At 44.9% G+C, this 24,194-nt stretch overlaps 1 long non-coding RNA gene across 2 annotated transcripts in view; it reads left to right on the forward strand.

Moving 5' to 3' along the window:
• Window positions 1–23,865, forward strand: part of LOC147017086 (uncharacterized) — a 152,131-nt gene extending 128,266 nt beyond the window's left edge. For both annotated transcript variants that reach the window (XR_015049330.1, XR_015049332.1), the window contains one exon: window positions 23,460–23,865. This is a non-coding gene — a long non-coding RNA (uncharacterized LOC147017086). The remainder of the gene's footprint in view (window positions 1–23,459) is intronic.
• Window positions 23,866–24,194: the final 329 nt, after the last annotated feature.

Below are 24,194 nucleotides of genomic sequence, written 5' to 3' on the forward strand. Positions count from 1 at the left end.
AACCCCCTCCTGTTTCCCCCCGCGCTGAGATAGTGCGACCAAGGGGGCCCCTTTTCCCACCCCCTGCCTGACACTGTCCGCGAGGCCCGCGGAGAGAGGCGCCATCGCCGCTCCGCGTCTCCTCACCAGACGGGTTGGCGCGACCCGGTCTCGGCCTCAGGCCCGCCTCATCCTTGAGGGTAATTCTTTCCTTGGTTTTGGGTATGTGTTGTCGGCGCCGTCTGTGAAGTAGAATTGTATAAGTGTTGCCGTGTGCTCGGTAGTCGGTATTAGCTCTGCACTGTGTTTTCACTTTTATATTTGCTTTTTGTGTAAATGGAATTGTGTTTTTTTTTTTGTGTGCTTTTGGTGGAATTGTATTTGTGTGCTTCCCGTGTGCCGCGAATAAATGTGCTTTATTGTTGAACTGTTCTCCCGCTTCGCTTCGTCTTTTCCCCCATTGAACCCTCATCTTGCTTCACGTAAAGGGTTGGTAGTGGGCTGAGTACGCCCGATAATTAATCGAACCGTCGAGGTCGACGATAACACCGCTCGGTTATTCTGATAGTACGGAACGGGTCGCAAGTGGCCCGTGTCCGAAGTCGACCTGCGGCGAGGTGCGATCGCCCGGTCTACCCTCCGCGTGGGTACTTAGGTAGGTCGAATTTGGCGAGCAACCCTATCCCACGCGGGGGCTGATTGGCTCGATCGCGGTGAGACCGAAAGGTCCACCCGTGACTGGTTCCCGGCGTTAGTCCGAGAGGGTCACGACTGGATTGTCCGTCCGGTGGGCGACGTGCCGCGATTCGAGTTACGTGGCCGTTCGCACGCCGGCGGGCGCGGAATCCGCAACACTGGTGTCAGGTCGTGCGATACAAATTCATCGCCCTCCTCGCGGCACTGGTATCGGAGAACAGGAAAACGGGCTCTCCTGTCTCCGGCTAAATTCACGGGAATCGGTCCAGGGGTGAGAGAAGCGACCCCCGATTCCCTCCAAATTACGAGCGAGCAAATTAACCCTTCACGAGAAGCAAGATGGCGTCTCAAGGCGAGCGGGAGCCGGGGGTATTAGAAATGTATATGTGCAGTAATGTAGAATCCATGGTCCAGGATGGAATCCCCGAGCAGGAAATGTTGATTGTGCAGGAACACGGACTCGCCCAACTGAACCCAGGGCCCGAGGTGGGTGCGGCAGCGGCCGCGGTGTATGACACCTCCCCCCCCCTCTCCACCAAGACCCTTCCCCAACCCCTGCCGAAACGGCTCACTTGAGTGCATCCGACATGGCCCAGCTATTCACCATGCTGGCACAAATGAATGCGGAAATAAAAAGCATGAACGAAAAGATCGATGCGAGTACACAGCAATTGAAGGAAGAAACGAAAAAGCTGCGGGGTGAGACGCAGAACATGGGCCGATGCCAGCAGGCGGGCATGAAGGCCGTGACAAAGGAAATAATAGTTGAGACAAGGGAGGTAAAGGGTGAAGAGTTGGGAGAGACACGGGAGATAGAAAAAATAGAGGAAAGACTACACGAGGAAGACGGGGTAAGTGACGCACACAAACACACGGAGGTAGTGGAGGATAATGGGGGTAAGCTGGCGGACTGGGTGGAGGACCAGTGCGAGCAGCTGGATGGCCTCCTCCAGGAACGAGGGGAGGGAGTCTGCCCCCTTGAGGCGGATCACGACCAGGTGAGTTCGGTCGTGCTTCGCGAGGTTGAGGGGAGGAGTGCTGTGGACGGGTGCACGGAGAGCTTGGGGGGTATAGAGGCCCCGGAGACCCTTGTGGGGACACGAATCCCCAGTGTGGTTGTCCCTGTGTGTGTGGTGCAAGGTGTGAGTGCGTCCCCGTGTGTGGAAGCGACCCCGTGTGTGAGTGGTGTGGTGGCGATGGTGCCGGAGTGCGTGCTTCCCAGCACGCCGTGTGTGGATGAGGCACCGCGGGTTAGTTCCCCCGCGTGTGTGGATGAGGCACCGTGTGTGAGTGTCGCCATGTGTGTGAATGAGGCACCGCGGGTGAGTGCCCTCGCGTGTGTGGATGAGGCACGGAGTGTGGATGAGGCACCGCGGGTGAGTTCCCCGCGTGTGTGAGTGAGGGGCCGTGTGTGGATGAGGCACCGCGGTTGAGTGCCCCCGCGTGTGTAAATAGTATGGTTTGTGTGAGTAGTGAGGCACACGTGAGTGAAACGGCCAGTGTGGATGAGGCACCGCGGGTGAGTGCCCCCGCGTGTGTGAGTGAGGGACGGTGTGTGGATGAGGCACCGCGGGTGAGTTCCCCCGCGTGTGTGGATGAGGCACCGTGTGTGAGTGTCGCCGTGTGTGTGAGTGAGGCCGTGTGTGTGAGTGAAACGGCCAGTGTGAGTGAGGCACAGCGGTTGAGTGCCCCCGCGTGTGTGAGTAGTATGGTTTGTGTGAGTAGTGAGGCACGCGTGAGTGAACGGCCGAGTGCAAGGGAGACCGTGTGTGTGAGAGAGCGGTATGTAAGGGAGATGTCGGTTGGCATGCGGGAGCACGCAGCCGCGTCTCCCCGTGTGAATGTGATGGAGTGGACTGTGTGCGTCGTAACACGCAGGTATGCGTGTGTTGAATGGAGACGGAGACGGCGACATGGGAGGAAAGAAAGCCGAGTAGCGGCTGTAGTTGTTTCGGGGACCGTGCCGGGTTCACCCAGCAGTGAGCACGAGGTTCGTGCTGTGCAACGCACGAGACCGCCACGTGCTCGCTTGCGAGAGTGAAGTCCCGGTCCGGAAACGCACGCGGTGGATTTGCCGATCCCGCGGACGGACAAAGTTTAGGCAGGTAAATGGATTTGGACCGGACGGGTTCTCCACGCGATCGTGTGTGTTCAGCTCCAACGGGCAAAGCACATGTGTTCGCGTGGGGAACCCCTCGAGACGTGGGGCTTGTGTTTTTTTTTTATGCGCACGGTGACGTCATGGCAGTACGTGTGGTTGGAATCCGGCAGGAGGGGTATCTCTGCCGGATGGTACCGTCCAAGGAGGGACGAGGAACACGTGCAGCTACATGACGTCACGGCCAGGTGCAAAGTGCGCGAGTTCTGAGTTGCCGCGCAGGTGCTGCGCATGAAAAAAAAAAAAAAAAAGCAAGCCTCACTTTCGGGTGCAAAGGATTCCTGGGCAAGGGGTGAAAGACCCCCTTACCTGGGCACAGGATGAAAACTAGTTAGGGGGAAGGGTGAGCTTAGTTAGACCGACTTCATGGGGCAGGGGTAAGTCCTCATGGAGTCCGTGGAATGGATTAGGTAGAGGGATTTAGTGAGCTTTAGGTTGGGAAATAAAATGATTATTTAGAGACCGTGACAGACTTGTGAGTGTGTAGAGGGGACGTAGCTTAGCTACGTAGGTTAAAAGGAACGTGCTGTAGTTTAAGGGACGACGTGGGAGCACGAGTTAGTTAGGGGATGTAGTTAGAAGGATGGCAGAGTTCAGCGGTGGGTGTGTTGAAGAGTTGGAGAGTTGTGAGGTGAGTACATGATGAGTGAGTGAGGCCAGCGGGTCTGTGTGGATGGAGCGAATGGGGAATGCATGGTGCGATGAGTGATTGGGGGGAGGAGTGACTCCCGCCCAAGGGACCCCGGGGTCAGTGTAGAGTGAGTTAGCTGGGTTAGTCAAATTGAAAAATGGAGGTCGTTTTGTTGTTGGTGGGAGTGTAGGCTCGAAACCCATTTGGATGGGTGCAGGAGCCCTGTTGACGGGCTTGGGAGCGTGGCTGCGAAAGGTGAGTATCGCTGAGTGGGTACCCCGGGCACCAGGCCAGTCGGCCGCGGTAGGCCATGGGCCCATGGGGGGCCGGGATAGAGTAGTGGGCACGGGTGCGCCTGCTTGGTGCGGGGGCCCGGGGCGCCATTAGCCGCGTGGGCAGTGTTGTAGGCACGGGTGACCCTCGGAAAGGGGCCCGGGAGGCCGGCCTGCCACGTGTGCGTTTCAGGGGAGGTGCCATGGGGGGCACTCCCCGGTGTTAGGGAGCTGGTAGGCTCAGAGGCAGTGTAGTGCCCGGGGGTGCCATAGCGGGAGAATCGGCAGAGGGTCGTGCCTGCCAAAGGGAGCCACGTGTCCCAGCCAGGAGACCGTGTGAGGGCACGGAGAGAAAATTGGGGGGCGAGGCCCGAAATTGTGAGGACACCAACACAGGCGACGGGAATCTGGGTTGTTAGAACCAATAGTTTAAGCGAGAGGCGCTTGTTGAAAGCCCCGGGGTAGTTTAACTGTTAAATGGATAGGGTAGATTAGGAGATGTACCCCTCCGCACCATCCATCCCCTCGCTCTCGTTGTGGGCCGCTGGACCCACTTTGGGTTAGATCGCCGAACTCTGGGGAGGCCATTCTGAGGCTTCGTTGGGCCTCGGCACAGGACGTTAGCTCTCCCTTATTCCCCTCCGGGAAGGGAACGTAGGGGTTGGGAGTAGGCTAGGTGACAGGATAGGTTAGCCGAACAAAGACGATAAAGGGGGTTAGGGGACGATTTATAGTGGGGAAGTAAAAATAAAAACAACAAAAAAATAAGTTGGGGCTAAATTGGGGTTTGACAAATTAAGGGAGTGGGTATGTACAGTGACAGGCAAAGGCGATAGGTGGGAGGGAGACAGGTAGGTAGGTCCGAGCCCGCCTTCCAAGTGGCCAGCACCACCGCACTCCCTCCACCAACCTCCACTGAACGGCAAAGGCTGGCCAACTTCATCGGCTGGCCATGTTTTGTTTCAAGGCGGAGGCCGGCCAACTCCGTCTGCAGCTGCTGTGCTGCAAGGCCTGTGCCGGCTGGATCGTCTGCAGCTGCTGTGCTGCAAGGCCTGTGCCGGCCAGTTCATCTGCTGGCTGTTTTTCTTCAAGGCCTGTGCCGGCCAGTTCATCTGCCGGCTGTGTTTGCCTGCAACGGCCTGGTTCTGTGGGCTGAGTTTGCCTGCAGCGGCCTTCTTCTGCGGGCTGTGTTGCCTGCTGCCTTTGCCATGCCATGCCCACTGCCCACGTTCACCAGCCCGTTCAATTTTTGCTTTGCCCCCCCCCCTGTTCATTGCCATGTGCGCCAGGATCGTAAAAGCAACAGTTTGCAAGCTGCAAGAACTGCCCTGTTGGCAGCTACAACACGGGCCTGCAGTGGCAGCCCGTGCACCGTGTTTTGCGTCCATCCATTCATCCATTCATTCGTTGTGCTCATTGCGTGTGCCACTTGAGCTGGCACGGAGACTGCGTTTGTGCAGCCCAAGCACCGTTGTGGTTCACTGTGTTCAGTTCAAAAGGGAAGGCCTTGGACTGCGTGTGAGCAGCCAGCCACGTTCCCTGTCACCTGCATTGTTTGAGCCAGAGACTGCATGTGGGCAGCCTGGCTCCCTGCTAACTGCTTTTCTTTTGCAGAGTTCAGTGATCCTGGGCCATGGTTTAGTGTAAAATTTGTAAGTTAAGGTTAAGATGTACTGTACATATGAGTGCGCCCCCGGCATGTCTGTCCTAGCGCCGGCAATTTTATTTAAGTCGTCCGTGTGAGTGAGTTTGTTTAGATAGTTACGCAGCCCTCAGGTTATTTATTTTGGGGACACGAATACCATGAATGTCGCACTCAGGGATCCGTAGGTAAAATGTACTAGGGGAAAACTACACATGATGGCACACGAAAATTTGACGACTCGGGACGAGTCTGTAAAAAGGGGAGGGGGTAGTGTTGTGGTTACCAAATTCGCAAACCACCATTCAGGTCCTTTAGGTGAGGTATCTCGGTAAGTACATGTGTAGTTAGGTCCAAACCCGTTGTCTAGTGGGAATACATGTCATTTATGCGAGCTGCGACTCTTCAGGATAGCCGTTTTTCTTTTACTATCTTTATTTTGGACCAACCGCCATGATTACCACCACAACCACAACATCAACCACCAACCACAACACCGCTTCACCACAACCGCCACGACCTTCACGTCACACCTCGCAACCGTAGCATCGCCACCGTTCTTGCCCCGCTGTGGGTACCGGTGTTGGACTCGTGCAGGGCGCACGTTGAACAGCGTGTACAAAATCACGGATTTTGTGCTTCAAAAACGGATCAAAAACGACACACGCCCACTTTTTGCCGTCCAATCGGTGAGCGAGGGGCGATTTGGCCCCGCCCCCAGAACGATCGATATATGCAAATTTGTGGATCAAAAAGCCTTCACGCCCACTTTTTCTCGGGCCAATGGGGAGCGAGGTGAAAGGTCAAAGGGAGGGGGTCAAAGGCGAAGCTACGGGGGGATAAAAGGCCCGTGTTCGTCAGTCAGGAGAGTCGAGAGAAGAATAGAGTGTGGAAGTCTGGAGCCCGAAGCCTGCAGTAGCTGGAGAAGCTGAAGAGAGTCGAACGAGGAGAGCCCAAAGAAGAGTCCAGGGTGGAGAGTCCAGAGGCGGAGAGGCGGCAGCGGCGAAGGCAGACGAGGGGGTGCTCATGTCGGTGCCAGGAGCTGCACGCCCGAGGGAGGCCGGCAGCGCGACCTGGCCGAGGTGGAGACGCACACCAGGGATAATAAAGATCCTCTATACCCCGAGCATCAGCAACCCCCTCCTGTTTCCCCCCGCGCTGAGATAGTGCGACCAAGGGGGCCCCTTTTCCCACCCCCTGCCTGACACTGTCCGCGAGGCCCTTGGAGAGAGGCGCCATCGCCGCTCCGCGTCTCATCACCAGACGGGTAGGCGCGACCCGGTCTCGGCCTCAGGCCCGCCTCATCCTTGAGGGTAATTCTTTCCTTGGTTTTGGGTATGTGTTGTCGGCGCCGTCTGTGAAGTAGAATTGTATAAGTGTTGCCGTGTGCTCGGTAGTCGGTATTAGCTCTGCACTGTGTTTTCACTTTTATATTTGCTTTTTGTGTAAATGGAATTGTGTTTTTTTTTTGTGTGCTTTTGGTGGAATTGTATTTGTGTGCTTCCCGTGTGCCGCGAATAAATGTGCTTTATTGTTGAACTGTTCTCCCGCTTCGCTTCGTCTTTTCCCCCATTGAACCCTCATCTTGCTTCACGTAAAGGGTTGGTAGTGGGCTGAGTACGCCCGATAATTAATCGAACCGTCGAGGTCGACGATAACACCGCTCGGTTATTCTGATAGTACGGAACGGGTCGTTTAAGTGGCCCGTGTCCGAAGTCGACCTGCGGCGAGGTGCGATCGCCCGGTCTACCCTCCGCGTGGGTACTTAGGTAGGTCGAATTTGGCGAGCAACCCTATCCCACGCGGGGGCTGATTGGCTCGATCGCGGTGAGACCGAAAGGTCCACCCGTGACTGGTTCCCGGCGTTAGTCCGAGAGGGTCACGACTGGATTGTCCGTCCGGTGGGCGACGTGCCGCGATTCGAGTTACGTGGCCGTTCGCACGCCGGCGGGCGCGGAATCCGCAACAATATATATATATATATATATATATACATATATATATATATATATATATATATATATATATATATATATATATATATATATATATATATATATATATATATATATATATATATATATATATATATATATATATATATATATACATATATATATATATATATACATATATATATATATATATACATATACATATATATATATATATATATATATATATACATATATATATATATATATATATATATATATATATACATATATATATATATATATATATATATATATATATATATATATATATATATATATATATATATATATATATACATATATATATATATATAGTTCCATTCATAATGAATATCTGATTCATTGAGCCACCGACACAGATTTATGGCAATCCTCTTGTCAGCGATTAATTACTGAGAGTATTATGTGATGTTTCCATCCAAATGTCATGGTGTAATGGTCTGTTTATTGCATCAAATCATGAAAACTTCTAACCTATCCACAATTCATAAAAATAGAGGCAATACCCCTGGGCACTCACCTGGTAGAATAATGATAATGAAGAGGAAGTCAATGTGCGGACGGAATCTGAAAAATGTAACTACCAATGAACCCATGTTGTCGCAAATACCTATTTATTTTTAAATATAGTGTGAACAAACTTTCGTGTATCATGGGTGAAGAATGTTGTCGTCAAGTTTCATTGAAATTGTGTGTGTAGTTTCGGAGAACAGAGCAATTACCTATTTTGGGAGCTCAACCCCCCCCCTGCCGCCTCCCCTGCGGATCCACTTAATCAACGCAGATCATGTTGCGGTCGAGACACTGGTACATCATGGGTGAAGAATGTTGTGGTCGAGTTCATCAAAATTCTGCCTGTATTTCAGAGAAGAGAGCAAATACCTATTTTGGGAGGTCAAACCCCCCTTCCCCTGTTCACCCCCTTGATGAGGGCAGATTTTGATGCAGTTGATAAACTTTGCTACAATACACGTGATGAAGGTTGTGGTCAAGTTTCATCGAAATTGTACGTGTAGTTTCGGAGAAGAGAGCAAATACCTATTGGGGGGGGGGTCAAAACCCCCCTGAAGACCCCCTCAATGAGCGCAGATTTTGATGTGGTTGATACACTTTGGTACATCACGGATGATGAATGTTATAGTTGTTTCATCAAAATTGTGTGGTGGTTTCAGAGCAGTCTACAAATACCTCTTTTGGGGGGGTCAAACACCCTCCCCCCTGTTTACCCCATTAATGAATGCAGATTTTGATGCAGTCAATACACTTTGGTACAACACATGTAAGCAAGGTTGTGGTCAAGTTTCGGCGAAGAGACACCTCTGCAAACACCCTTAATGAGTGCAGATTTTGATGCAGTGGATGCACTTGAGTACATCACTGGTGAAGAATGTTGTGGTCAAGTTTAATCCAAATCATGTGCGGATTTTCAGAGAAGAGAGCAAATACCTATTTTGGGGGGTTTAACCTCCCCCATCCGTAGATCCCCCCAACGAGTGCAGATTTTGATGCGGTCGATACGTCTTGGCACCGGCGTAGCCATGCTGAGGCAGACGAAGCAGTTGCCTCGTCGTCGCTCATTTCCTGAAATATGATCTGGCCTGAGCCCTTTGGCCATCTGAGCTCCCATTTTGAGCATTGAAATTAGCCAAGAATAGGTTTCTGGGCATCAAAAATTCATTGGCTTCTGGGGTCTTGAGAGGCTTCCAGACCCATCGCCGTAATGGCTTCGCGCTGTTGGTGCTCACAACGCTGCGCTACGCGCACCGTCACATCAACCAAGTTCACCTCTTTTCGCCTCCGCTTTTGGACCTCTGGCTACGCCCCTGCTTGGTACATTACGGGTGATGAAGGTTGTGGTCACGTTTCATCTAAATCCTGTGTGTAGTTTTGGAGAAGAGAGCAAATACTTATGGGGGGGGGAGTCAACCCCCCTGTAACCACCCCCCCACTCACAATGAGCGCAGATTTTGATGCGGTCAATCATCCTTGGTTAGGCATCAGCTATGAAGCCTGTGGCCAAGTTTCATTAAAATTGTGTGTTTGGTTGTAGCGATAATGACTGAAGTGTTTACGGACTGACTGACTCACTCACTCACTCACTCACTCACTCACTCACTCACTGATGGACACTGCTCGATCGCATAAGCTCACTGGACTAAAGTCCAGGTGAGCTAAAAACGAAAAGCATCGTGAGGCAGTTTGGCAGTGAAGCCATCTGTCAGTCCATGAAGACGACATGCCTATTAATCACGTCCTGTTTGAACGTTAATCCTAATGACCCTGAAGACCCCTAAAGACCCAAAAGATCCCAATAACCCAAAAGTCCCCAAGGACCCAAAATCCCTTGAGGACCCAAAAGACCCCGATAACCCAAAAGTCCCCAAGGACCCAAAATACCACGAAGACCCAAAAGTACCCAAGGACCCAAAATGTCAAGAAGACTCAAAAGACCATGAAGACCTTGAAGACCCAAAAGACCATGAAGCCTTGCCCCCCCTGCTCTCTCTGCGATTTGTCCCAACCACATTTCCACAGGGCGCTCAAGGTCCGCCAACAACCCCCTTCTGGTAAAACTACCAAAATCACGAATCACTGCTCATCTTCACTCTTTCATTCCTCTTTTTTCCCGCCTTTGGAATAAACTTCCTCACTCTATTCTTTCCCATTCTTCCCTCCAGGCTTTCAAAACAGCTGTTCACCACCACCTCTTATCTTCCCCCATCCAAATCCTCAATCTTTTCTACCCCCGATAATCCACCCAAGCCCACTTCCTTCAATTCTCCTGCTTTCCTTCCTGAAAGTCCCTGTAATGTCCATCTTCTCTTCGCCATGTTCCCCGTCCCATCCCCATCCCTCTCCCTTCCACAGTTCACCTGTGTCTGTTCCCCACTGTTTTGTCCCTTCCACTCCCGCCCCTCTTGTCTCATGCCTCCTTGCTGTGAGTTGTGTGTTAGCTCTCATACGAGCCTCGACCAAGGTATACAAAAAAAAAAAAAAAAAAAAAAAAAAAACCCAAAAGTCACCAATGACCAAAAAAGACCCTGAAGACTCCGAAGACCCAAACGAGCCCAAAGACCCAAAAGTCCCAAAATATCCAAAATGAAATACAAAATAACCAATCAGCAGCTTTTAAAACGTAAATGGGAGATAGACTACGCACAGAGACAGCACGGCCATGATGCATTGCTTCTTTTATATATCACACAAAGATCTCATTTTTACTTTTCACAACACAAAGTGAACCCTGCCGTGTGATGAAGCACATCTTCGTGTGGTTCTCTTTGCATTGTGAATAGGACTAAATGTATTTAGTGGCACCTATATCGGTTGACAGGGTACAAAAACACCTGCCTTTGTGTGTCCTCATTGGCGTAGGAGGAAATTGCTGTATCCACTCATTCTCACACTTCGACTGTACAACCACATCCATGAAAGAGTAGCATTACGGTATTTGTATCCAATTTCACGAAATTATGGCAATGTTCACGAAGGGGCCAAGATGTTCACCATAATTCATAGCTCAACTTGGCAAATACCAGATGCTCAGATAGGGTCCCTAAAGAGATCTAGTCGTGCACACCCAAAACATAGGCAGGAGAAGGCCACTTGAATTGAATGGAAATTTTCGTCGACGAGAAACTGGGCCTTGATGAGTCCAATGCGTGGCACTCCGATTGCTGATCGGCATTATAATAGTGTGTGCTGCTTTAAAATAAGTTACAGATGGAAGCAAAAGCGAGCCGTTAGATATGCCATACCCTGGGGCCAAAACACTTCGTTTTCAGTCGCCTGAAACAGACGAGGCCTGACAGGTTTTCGTGGCAGAACGACCTGACTTAGCGGCAACCCATGTAATGTTGTTATAGAAGGAAGGTACAGTAGTTACATAAAAACCTCAGAATTGGTAAATGCTATAATGCCAATTAATTTGGTGAAATGGCAAAGTGCTCACCAAAATAGACACAAGGTCAAAATAAAGCATCATTTTTCTTTTATTCTAAATCTTTATACACAGTCTGTTTACATCTAAAAGTGATAGGCTATTAGAAAGCAACATTCCATCACTTCATAAAAGGGATCTGCAAAAAATCAAGTGACCAATCATCACCTGTCACTTGTTTTGCATAACAATAAAATGGGAAACGTTTATATTATTTACGAACAATAAATGCACCTTCGGGTTGGCAAGATGCTCACCCCCCCTCTGAGATATCAAGCCTGGGTTTGAATCTTGGCCCAGCTATACACTGCCATCCTGGTGTTTCAAGAAGCACTTCATGAAAATCTAATCTCATCATTTTGGCCCCATCTCTCAATAGTGAAGAATCACTTCAAAAATGAAAAACTTCTTGGATACGGATTCGGATCTTCACCAACCTCGAATTAATTCTTCCTTATCACAGACCCAACCTGTCCATCAATTTTCATCTGAATTTGTCCACAACTTTTTGAGATTATTATTCTATGTATTGGTTTGAGCCCTGTCACTCAATGGTGAAGAATCACTAAAAAAAAATTATAGTATCTGCATCCGGATCTTCACCAAAATCGAATAATTTCATCCTTGTCACACACCCAACCTGTCCACCAAATTTCGTACAAATCCATCCATAACTTGTTGAGATATCTTGCTCAGAGACACAGACAGACAGACGACAGGGGTGAAAACAGAACCTTCGTCGCTTGGCTTGGCTCCAATGGAAGAGTTTGGCTCGTGAGAAGAAAAGGAAATGACACAAATGACAAACATGATCGACTTTCCTTTGATATGAATGTCCAGTAATGATTTTGGGTGAGTTTCCTTGCAGTTTCATCATGTCTTATTCCACAAGCAGTGTCAGCACGTGTAAGTCTTGATCGAGAAAGCCTTTATGTGGAAAAGGAACCTTCCTCATGAGACATGCTAATGTAAAGTCTCCTCCGCTCCATCACATATCGTATGTAATACTGCAAATGAAATACTTTTATATACTCGCTTTAAGTCATTTGCATTTGATTTTCATGGGTCGCTTGCAAAGGTCATTTACAAGGAGAGCTTGTGACTTGTACAACTGTGAGGTGTTTCTGATCTTTTTGTGTCCATCAAAGGGATTTCTCATCAATTGTTTATTCCTTTAGCATATTACCATGTGATACCAGTAGTAATGCGAAACTATGTACTACCCATATAACCGAAAAAAACAACTCATTAATGTAGTACCATGGAAACAAACATCCAAAATGTGATGGTGCAGAGATTTGAAGTAGGAACTAGGCCTTGGGGACCACTTCCCTTTGAGCTGTCTCATCTGGGTTCCATTCCGAATGCAACTATAAATTGTCGGATTGCCGCTTTCACAGGCTGGGTGTTGCATCACAAATCGCACCATCCATGAGATGGATGTTCAGCTGGTTGTCCCATCTGCTAGCATTCGACGGTGGACATAAATGATCCCACCAGTAACGAGTTAGCCCTGCGATAATTTATCAACTGGTGAACACAGGGGAGTTACTGCAGGAATCCTGAACGAATTACAAATTCCTACCCTGACTACAATTGCGAAAGCAAAAGCAAACCACCAAGTGGAATCCTTGCTAAGAGACTGCATTGGCAACCTAACTTTGAGCATAACACCAGAGAGCCAGACCATGGAAATGGTTTCTCTTTCGTGTTCTTCTAGGTACAGGAAGTAAGAAAACCTTTGCAACAATTCCTGTTTTTTTTTTTTCATTCAATGATAGTTAAGTGGAATTTGGTCAGGGTGCTGGTGATCTTGCCAACTCATCATGAAGGATACTGGGGAATCTTTCACGTCCCCCGACTAATGCTGGTAGACATGGCATCTCGTTTAACATCCATCCGAGGGACTGCAAACACATAGATGCCTCACCCTGCATTCAAAATATCAAGAGGACAATTTATAGTTGGATCGACATTCAAACCCAGACAAGCCAGTTGACAGGCGAGTAGTGCATCACTCCATGCTATGCTGCCAACCTAAAATCAACTAGATGGGATTCATAGAATAAATACTTACCACACACAGTCTTGAGATGGACGTGGTGTGAGCCAACTCTTCTGGCGGCACCTTTTCAATGAAAAAAATAATTCAAATCAAATGGAAGACCAAATAAAATCGGTACTGCTTTGGAGTCATCAGAAGGAACCTAAACAAGCAAAAATCAAAGATGAAGTCATCAGGAGGAACCTGGATAGGATTTGGGTTTTAACTGCTACTCCACTGCCCTCAAAACCATCCGGGTGCAACCAAGTGAGCATTAGTTAAAAATTTAATCCAAAAGAACACAGATTCAAAAAATTTAATAATTCTGGCTGCCAGACCATGTGTCTGATCAGGTTGAAATTTAAAACATATTCCCCATAATAACGAGATCATAATTTTGAAGTTTCATGTCAATTGATGCAGCGGTTCAAGAGATAATTTTTTTAAATATTCCTTCAATCCAATATGGCTGCCAAACCATGTTACCTATCAATTATTCATGAAAACCCTGCTATTCCAAAGGCTTGGGGAACATATGTGTGAAGTTTCCCCTCTATCTGTCTCGCCGTTCTGGGGAAGAAGGTTTTTAAAGGTTTTTGGGGAAATCCAATATGGCTCCCAAACCATATGACCTATGACATCATAGGTGGAAAACTTTTTGTTCCTCATGGATATGTGATCTTACTTGTATAGTTTCTCCTCGATATGTTCAGCCGTTTTGGAGAAGAAGATTTCTGAAGGTTCTAATATATAAATCTCTTCTTAACCACTGATTAGAAAGATATGTACTGATCTGAAATCAAAAATCTAACTTATAAAATCGAACCACTGATCTAATGTATATAAATATTTAATATATAAAGCCCTTTATAACCACTGACTGACTGATATTAAAGATCGGGACCTTTCAAGTGATGTAGAAAGCTGAAATTTTTCGTGCCGATGGACATCGAAACTGGTACACCCGAAAAAATCACAATCATCGTACAACATTCATAAATGAAAATAGAAATAAATGAAAAAAAATTAAGAAAAATGCAGGTGTGCGACCTGAGACAATAGGGAGGCATGGTAATTTTGTGTGCCAATGGACATCGAAGCTGATACACTGGGGAAAAAAAATCACAGAATCGTCGCGCAACATTCATATATGAAAATATAAATAAATGAAAAAAGTAAATGAAAAGAAATGACTGAAAATCAAATGCAGATGAGCGACCCAAGACAATGGGGATACACAGTTCATATGCTTACACAATGTGTAAGCACACCCTGCGTGTGTGTGTGTGTGTGTGTGTGTGTGTGTGTGTGTGTGTGTGTGTGTGTGTGTGTGTGTGTGTGTGTGTGTGTGTGTGTGTGTGTGTGTGTGTGTATATATATATGTATATGTATATGTATACGTATACGTATATGTATATGTATATATATATATATATATATATATATATATATATATATATATATATATCTATGTATATATATGTATATGTATATATATAAATATATATATATATGTATATGTATATATATATATATATATATATATATATATATATATATATATATATATATATATATCTTTCTTTCTTTCTTTCTTCTTCTTTCGGCTGCTCCCTTTAGGGGTCGCCACAGCGGATGATCCGCAAAGTGATTTGGCACATGTTTTACGCCGGATGCCCTTCCTGACGTAACCCTGGTCGCCTCTTACGACACAGGGATATGGTACACCTATTTTAACCGGGGTATACAGCGGCCCAGTACATTGGTACTCATTTCGCCGACCTCGGAAGGATGACAGGCTGAGTCAACCCCTCTTCTTCTTCTGCTTTCGGCTGCTCCCGTTAGGGGTCGCCACAGCGGATCATCCGTATGATCCGCATAGTGATTTGGCACATGTTTTACGCTGGATGCCCTTCCTGACGCAACCCTGGTCGCCTCTTACGACACAGGGATATGGTACACCTATTTTAACCGGGGTATACACCGGCCTAGTATACTGGTACTCATTTCGCCGACCTCGGAAGGATGACAGGCTGAGTCAACCCCCTGGTGTATTAATTCAGTGGCCCAACGTGGCTTGAACTCGGACCTTTTGGATCCCAAGCCGCTGCCCTAACCACTGCGCCAACACCAGGTGTATATATATATATATATATATATATATATATATATATATATATATATATATATATATATATATATATATATATATATATATATATATATATTGCTGTCAAACCACATGATCGATGTCATATATTTTTTTCTGTTGACCAGTTTATCCATAGATGACCCTCCAAAATTTTCATAATGATCGGATGTAGTGTTCAACGTATGCAATTATGATGTCATAACGAAGTCACCTGTGACATCATAATTTTAAAAATCACATTTATTCCCCATGAGCAATACTTGACAGGTGCCAAGTTTCAATTTTTTTCATTGAGCAGTTTCAGAGATACAGAGGTCCAACTTTTCTCCTTTTTTTCCGACATGGCTGCCACACCTCGTGACCTATGATGGTACAATTATCATTAAAAGATTTTACCTGAGTAGTCGCATCTATGGTCAAAATTTTTGTCAATGCTACAAACAGTTCCAAAGAAATGTAGACACGCACATACACACATACGCATGTAGGGGACCGATCACTTAACCCCGCTTTTTGCTTAGCGAGTGCGGGCTAGTGATGGTGTTAAAATCAAACTGAATTGACCCCAGTAACTTCTTCTTGCTTGCTTATGGCCAATATGAGGTGTGCTAAAGTTGAATGTCTTGGTTCTACAACTATGTGGCTGCTGCATGGGTGAGTTGCTGGAGGGCTAAAAGTCCCCCTGATCGCTGCTGCAAGGGAGAGTGTGACGTGATGTGCTCCATTGTAGGGATTCCTCTGCAGTTGCAGAGCACATCCAACCTCATCCTCCATCAGTGGAGGGTGCTGCCACAACGGCCAGTGTGGAGCCTGTTGAGGGCTGTCCATTGCCTACGTGGGAGTGTGAAATAACTGAACTAAGCAAGATAAGTTGATTCACCAGGTGACAAGATAACTCAGGGGTAGAACACTTACCTTTGGTCTCTCTCGTTGAGTTTGATTCGCAACCAGACTATAATCTTTCTCTCCCTGGTGATTCACAGGCAGGGCATTGCAAGTCAGATGTGCCATCACCCATTATTCACTGCTGGACGTTCAAGACTCCTGGTATCACCCAGTCATATGTCAAAAGGTATACCTTTTGAATGAGTAGACCATTCTATGTTGGTCTCCTTGTTAAATTCCAAAGCCCTGCCCTGACTATCATGCTGATCAAGGCAATGGCAAACAGCTTGAGGTATTCTATGCTTATGAACTGCTTCGGTAGTGACTCTGGAAGGAGTATAACCATGCTGTTAAACCTACGATTATCATGCTGGAACTGCGTTGAGTTCACAGGCCGTGAATATTATTCTTATCATTTACAAAGATAAACTAATCAGATTTTAAGGAAAATTACCATAATGGAGCCATCACTGAGATCGATAAAAGCACCAAGAGTTTCACAAGTATGGTCGAAAGGTCATTAAGTGGGGAAGGAAGTTTTTAACTACCTTCAAGGGAATGTTTCAATGCAATTTTTTGTTCATTACAGCATATATAAAACTAGAGGGGGAGCACTCGGTAGAGTGCAAAACCTCCACCGCCAATACTGCGAGGTCACTCAAGTGAACCTGATATCCTATTCATTCAATTTGACGTCAACATTTATCACAGAGTTATAGTTAGAAACTTTCCCTTTTACTTTTAACTTTTACATACTCAATTAATTCGTCATAACTAGATTCCTTGAGACAGAAATTGATTTTACATGGGTATATACACCTGAAGTTCAAAATCAGCTGCAATTATAATTTTGCCATGTTGTTTGTTGGAAATCACTTATAACATGTAGAAATGCAAAAAAAACAAAATCGAAATTTTGTTGAAAAAAAAGTTGCAAAATTTTTTTTTTCTCTAACAATTTTTTTTTTGGTTGGAAATCACTTAAAACATGTAGAAATGCAAACAAAAAAAAAATCAAATATTTTTTCAAAATGGCCACCATAGCGGCCATATTGGACTTTGGACCAAGTCCAAAATCTAATGGCATGGTCCTTGGACCATACCTAATCCCCCCACCAAGTTTTGTCGAAATCAGTCGAGGAGTTTTCCGTAATGCTGTTCACAAACAAACAAACAAACAAACAAACAGACAAACAAACAGAAAGGGGTGAAAACAGTAACCTCCGATCTTCGATGGCGGAGGATAATTAGGTTTCTTACGATGAGTTACGGAATGCCATAACACGGTATCAAGGTATCAATTACACTAAATCCCTTCTTCTACCACATATTCCATTACACCTGCTAATAGATAGTATTTTGCTTGATCACACATCGTGCATTCGTCCAGAAACTCCTTCCTTGTGAACCTCTCAAAATCCAAGTTGACATGCTCACCTTCCCTCCATTGTTCTTCTTTTCTTTTACACGTAGAACCTCTTTCCTCAGTCTGTTCAATCCTACTCTTTCCTCCATGGCTTGAACTCGGCAGTAAATCACAACCTCGGGTCATTGTCATCCGTGATCTTTTCTGTCGTCATTGATCCTCATCATTTATACTTGCATGACATTGCTGTTTTCCCCACCTTCTTCTCTCCTGTTCATTCATCCTCTTCTTGTGTTCAACTGTTGTCCAACTGCCCCAGTTTTAGTGCATTGCATTCCATTCTACCTTCTGTGGCCTCCCTCTTCCATGAGCCTAGATTATATATAAACTAATCATGTCATGCCTGGAACACATCTTCACTGCATCACTTCCACGATATGCTGGCCACACCACCACAGATACAATGAAAAAGGAGCAAACAAGAGCAGACAGGTACAAATAGATGAAGACAGCCAAACATGCATCAGACTGAAAACAGGATAGACAGGCATTCAGAGAGAGTTGATGAGGGATGAGCCAAGCATTTTAAGAAGAGTCTGCCCTCGTCTATATCAGAATAACATGTTTGCAGTTTGAATTGTTTTTTCTGTCATTCTCTCATTTCTCCCCCTGATCTCCACATACTCCACCCCCTTCCCCACCTTCATCATTCCAACCGAATACCTCTTGAGCCAAGATAGAGTGTAAAGAAACATACCACTCAGTAAGATATGCAGTTAGAATGCTTTTCCATGACTAGCCGAGAAAATGAAATAATAATAACCATTCCTTTTACGCCGTGAGGTGTATAGGAGCTGCCGAGGCAGTTTGATTTGGCTAAGGAGCATAGTTCTGGATAGGTCGACACTCTGACGTAGGATACTCCAACTCAAAATTACCCCAATAATCTGGTACTCATTTTGACGACATCAGAAGAATGACAGGCTGAGACAACCCACCTGGTGTTATTTCAACAGGTGACAGGGGCTCAAACTGAGGACCCTTATAGCTTAAAGGTCCACAGAATCAGAAAATCATGTTTGGTTTAATGACTAGATATGGCTTCACTTAAAACGGAATCGTTATTTTCGTGACTAAATATCTTTAAAGAAAGATTTTAATGTTATTTGGTACCCTTGTATGCTTGATTGGCCCCATCTCCCCAAAAAACGCTCCATTGGCTCTGCCCCTGCCATGACGTCATCTCGAGCACGTGTTCATACACTTATGGTCTGACATCACCTTCTACATACAGTGGGGCAACTTAGCATAACAATTGTGCATTTTGTGAGGAAAGCACCAAATTTGGCACACCTAACATATTATGAACAGATTTGGATATTGGGCCATCTCAAATTCAGCCGCTGATGGCTTTGGCAGCCATTTTCCACTGCCATTAAAAATTTTGAGATGGCCCAATATCCAAATCTGTTCATAATATGATAGGCTACTAGTGTGCCAAATTTGGTGCTTTCCTCACAAAATGCACAATTGTTATGCTATATTTAGCTAAGTTGCCCCACTAATAATGATTTTGACGATTGTCGTCATCTCGGGATTCTCGATTAGAAAATTCTTCCTTCAAATTCCCTTTCTGACGAGTTTGAAGTGAGTTGTGCGGCCGTTATCCATTGCATGATGACAATCGAATCTTTCCCTCGATTACGTCATGGCAGTTTATCTGGAATTTTTAGGGGTGATACCCGATGGGTTTGCCGTTTTAATTGTAACACCTCAAAAAATATTAGAATTTAAAACCACGTTCAGTTCTTTGTTTATTACTTAAAAATCAATATAATCACATCAAAAAAATTTTGTTTTGTTTCTTTTTTTGCTGATTATGTTGACATTTAAGTCCACAGAACCATTAAGCCACCTGAACCATTAAGCCAACACCAGGCATGGATGACAAAATCCTTCTGATCAAATGAACTCGCAATTAGGAAATATATATATATATATATATATATATATATATATATATATATATATATATATATATATATATATTTCTCTATCTCTATCTCTATCTCTATCTCTATCTCTATCTCTATCTCTATCTCTATCTCTATCTCTATCTCTATCTCTATCTCTATCTCTATCTTTATCGCAGTCTGTGGCTGCTGGTTGCATCATTGGTTAGGACGAAGCTATGCCGCTGATGCAGTGTCCCCCTTACCAGTACACTGGTGCTCATTTTGCCGACCTCGGAAGGATGACAGGCTGAGTCAACCTCCTGGTGTATTTTAATTCAGCGGCTAATGGGACTTGAACTCAAGACCCTAGGATCCCAAGCCACCACCCTAACCACGAAGCCAACACCAGGCTTGGAAATCCGACTGAGAGTACACTCACGACAATGCAAGCATTTTCATTTTTTGAATTATTCCTAAAGGCAAGTTTGATCTGCATTAGATGGCTTTGTTGATCTGTATTGCAAGCACATTTCTTGGCATGCAATTAATTGAAGATATTCATTAAAAATATCAATGATCAGACCAAAATTTCATCTTTCCATTCCAGCAACTCGTTTGGCACCAAACGTTATTTAAATTTTTATATTTTTTACTACATTTTTATATTTCTGCATTTATTTATATATTTACTTCATTGCTTATCTTTTTGAATGGGTTGGCATCCAAACATCATCACCTCAACGATGGTTTGTCGACCTGAAAACTGTACACAGAAGTTTATGATCGGAACGATAGTCAAAAACAAACAAATTAAAAACAATCTGAGATTCTCACGAAGCAAACATTGATAGCTAAATGGCCTCATTGTACATGAACACAAAATCGGCCAATTGTTTGGGAATCACACGTTCCGAATATTATGCTGTCACACTGCTGGTGGAGGATTGATGCAGCAGGGCGTCATATGTACAGCGAGAGGGGACTAAAAGGAGGGTCAAGCTCTCAAACATGCAATAAAAATAGACAATGAAGGGGATGCTTGTGTCGGGGGGGGGGGGGGTATAAATCACGCCTGAGATGTGCAATCCAGTTCGGAGAGGAAAGAATGAGATAAAATGCTTAATTGATGTTCTCCGTTCAGGAGTCGAAACAAATGACCTAGTCGAGTATATTGATTGATCAAGATTGACCAAGTTTGGTGCATCCCTGTTAATCTCCGCCTGGTTGTAGACAAATGATTATTTTAAAAATTATGCCATCCATGCAAGCTCTCAGAATCGAGTGTGATGCACCCTGGTGCACCTCATTTTCAGAATTTCCTGCTTCATTTCCATGAGGCTCTGCAAAAATTCGAAAATGTTCCATATACCTCCCCTTGCCTGATGACAGTGCACCAGGATGTTCTCCAACTATTATGCTGTGACAGGCAAGCAGGAGTTTCAGTGTTTCACAAGCACAATGAGCTTTTCATTACATATGTGTATACTACACAACGCTTCTAGACTCTCAAGGATTTCGAAAAATAACAAAAATACAACTTTTAAACCACACATGCATAATTATTATAATGTGTTTTGCCACATGTGCCATTTTGAAAATTTCCAGTTAAAATTTCCCTGGTACTGCAGAACTGCTGAAGTTGGATTTCATTCACTTGTTTTTCTGTTAAAAAGCAACCTGCGTTTCATGATATTGAGGCACAATGCAATTATAAGTTTGGGTGCACCATTAGTTAGATGTTTAGCGAATATTCTAGAATATACGACCTGGAATTCTCCAGACAATGTTTTGAGCTCGAACATGCATATTTCAAAAGCATCATTCAATCTTGGCTCACTTGTGAAGGTCATAAATGACACCAGAGTAATTTTCACAGGGATGAACCATCAGTATTAATGGATAGTTGTATGAATAATGGATTTTAACAACTAAAAGTTGATAGGAGTGTGTTTGCCTTTACCTCCGTGGGAAATGAGGTGTGGTTGACAAAGGCTAACGCTCGAAAGGTCAGCCACGCCATCCTTGCCACATGGGGGTAAGGGGGGGGTGTAAACATACTCTTCTCGACCTTCAGTTGATAAAAATCCATTGTTTATCTTGTCTGGCTGACACAGACTTCACAGAGACAAGGATTCGGTTGTATGAATACCAACCAGTGGGATTTCTTCATTGGAGAATTCTGAGGCCCCATTCACATCGCCCCAGCTTCCAGCAAAATGCCGACATTTTGCACCAACTTCCTGGCACCGCTTTGATGAGAATGGTAGCTAAAACCAATGCCGGCAATTCATGGATTACAATGCAATGGGCAATGCCGGGATTTCAATGCCAGCATTTTTGGTGTGAAAATGGCTGAAGGTTCTCAGAAAACTTACCAGAGTAGAACAAGCAGTAGTTTGGGCTGAAAAAAATCTCTGCTTGAAACAACCAAAGAAACAACCCTGAATTAGAGATATGCAGATCGGTATATTAAACCTCAGTGTTAGTTATCTCTTTCTGCCTTAAAGGGGAATCCCAACAGTCAAGTTTCATTTTTAAGATGGAGCGAGTTGTTGAAATTCCAAATATATTTCTGCTTTGCACACATAAATGCACTCAATATGTTTGAAGAGATATTGGGGTTCAAAATTAGAATTCTACAGTTTAGTTATTTTATGCAAATGAGTTTTGATGATGTCACAAAGGGAACCCAAGCTAATGAGCTAACATTATGCTAAAATTATTCCACAACAAAAGATCCAACCTCTTTGTAACCTATAACATTGCTGATTTGTAGCAAAATATAAACGTTAATGATTTGATTTCAAAAAATATTATTTTCGGAAATATAGTGATGAAAGCAACCATTTTCTCCGAGCTTTATTTTATGGTTGATGCAGATTGATAAATTATAATTGCTGAACGTGTTGTGACAAGAGTCTAAATGATTGATATTCAGTGAAAATGGCGGTCCAACTGTTTCTATTTCTGAAACACTGTATAATCATTATGAATTGGTTGCTATGGTAACTGTCTCACAAACAATTGGTGAACAATTTCCACATGTAAGTAAATGTAATATTAATGTCACAAATAGTAAGGAAGTGAGATCTTATATTGTACAGGAAAGAAAATATACCAATATTTGTCTGTCTATTTGTCTTTGTTTTCTTCAGTGACATTGGTGCTCATTTGTAACTTTCACACTTCTTTATACTTTTCACATTTCTCTTTATTCATTCTTTCATTCTTGCTTTATATTTTATTTTTGTTCATTTTCCTCACTTTTATCTCTCCCCCACTCCTAATTTGTCTTTATTTATCTATCTGTCTCAGGAGAAGTGAATTTTTACAATTCTTTTTTGTAAGGCCCACTTGGCTATGCCGAGGTGGGTTTGGGGATGGAGGAGTAACAGATGAAACCCGAATCCTATCTTCCACCTTATGACTCCTGATATAGATTCCTCCTGATGACTCCATCTTTGCTCTTTGCTTATTCGGGTTCCTTCTAATGACACCAATGCTGTATTTGGTCTTTCATTTGATTTCTTACAGAGGTTGTACCGAAAAGCAAAACCTTTTGAATGGAACTACTGTATCTCAGCAACCTACAGGAATATTCTCATAAAATAAACACCCAAATTATCAGAATGACAATGGCAATCAAACATATTTATTACAACAATGATGATTTTCCTTTAGAGTTCATCTCTAAGGCTTCCTCACCAAAACATAATTAATTTTTTTTTCATTTTGTTTACAGGTTCGAACACTCATGGAGGATCTGCAGCACAAGTCACAAACATAAATGCAAGCCATCACATGAGCCAACACCAGACTTGATTCCAGATAAACGTAGCCGTTGAAAATGGAGGAAGTGGCGTAACCACTCATTGCTCTCTGGGTACTGGTAATATCATCTTGGGACATTGCTTTTTTCCTCACTCATCGGGGAAATTGAGGAGAAATATCCATCCTCCCTATGGATGTCAATCGATGGGGTTTGTCCATGCACTATATTTTAAATGCTGAGCTTCTATTGAGGAAACAGCATGTATCATTTATGAGGTCTTTGGTCAGAGTAAGAATTGAGTTGCCAGCCTCCGAGACTCAGAGCAAATTCCTTAACCGCTAGCAAATATAAATCGTCACTTTGCTGATGGGAATATTAAGATGTGTGTGTGGGGGGGGGGGAGAAGGGGTGGGTGGGAGGAGAGAGCGAGGAAGGGTTGAGGAAAGGGAGCTCGGAAGTGGGGGATAGCAAAGCCTCATCACATGTTGCTAATCACTGTGGGAGGTTGGATGGAGAGGAGGATGAGGGAGAGAGGGGGTAGTGGGGAGGGTGAGGGGTGTTCTGGACATGCATTTGATACGGGGACTTGAGGGAAAGTGGGAGGGAGGAATGGTCCCCCTATGCCAGCATCAGTACAGGATTGAACAAAATTGGGTACGTTAAAAACAGCACATTCAAACGGTTCATACTAAACAATGCCTGGAC

This window comes from Eptatretus burgeri, chromosome 11 (genome assembly GCF_056783735.1).
Source record: "Eptatretus burgeri isolate ZD-2024b chromosome 11, Ebu_testis_v1, whole genome shotgun sequence".
Classification (NCBI taxonomy): Eukaryota; Metazoa; Chordata; class Myxini; order Myxiniformes; family Myxinidae; genus Eptatretus; species Eptatretus burgeri.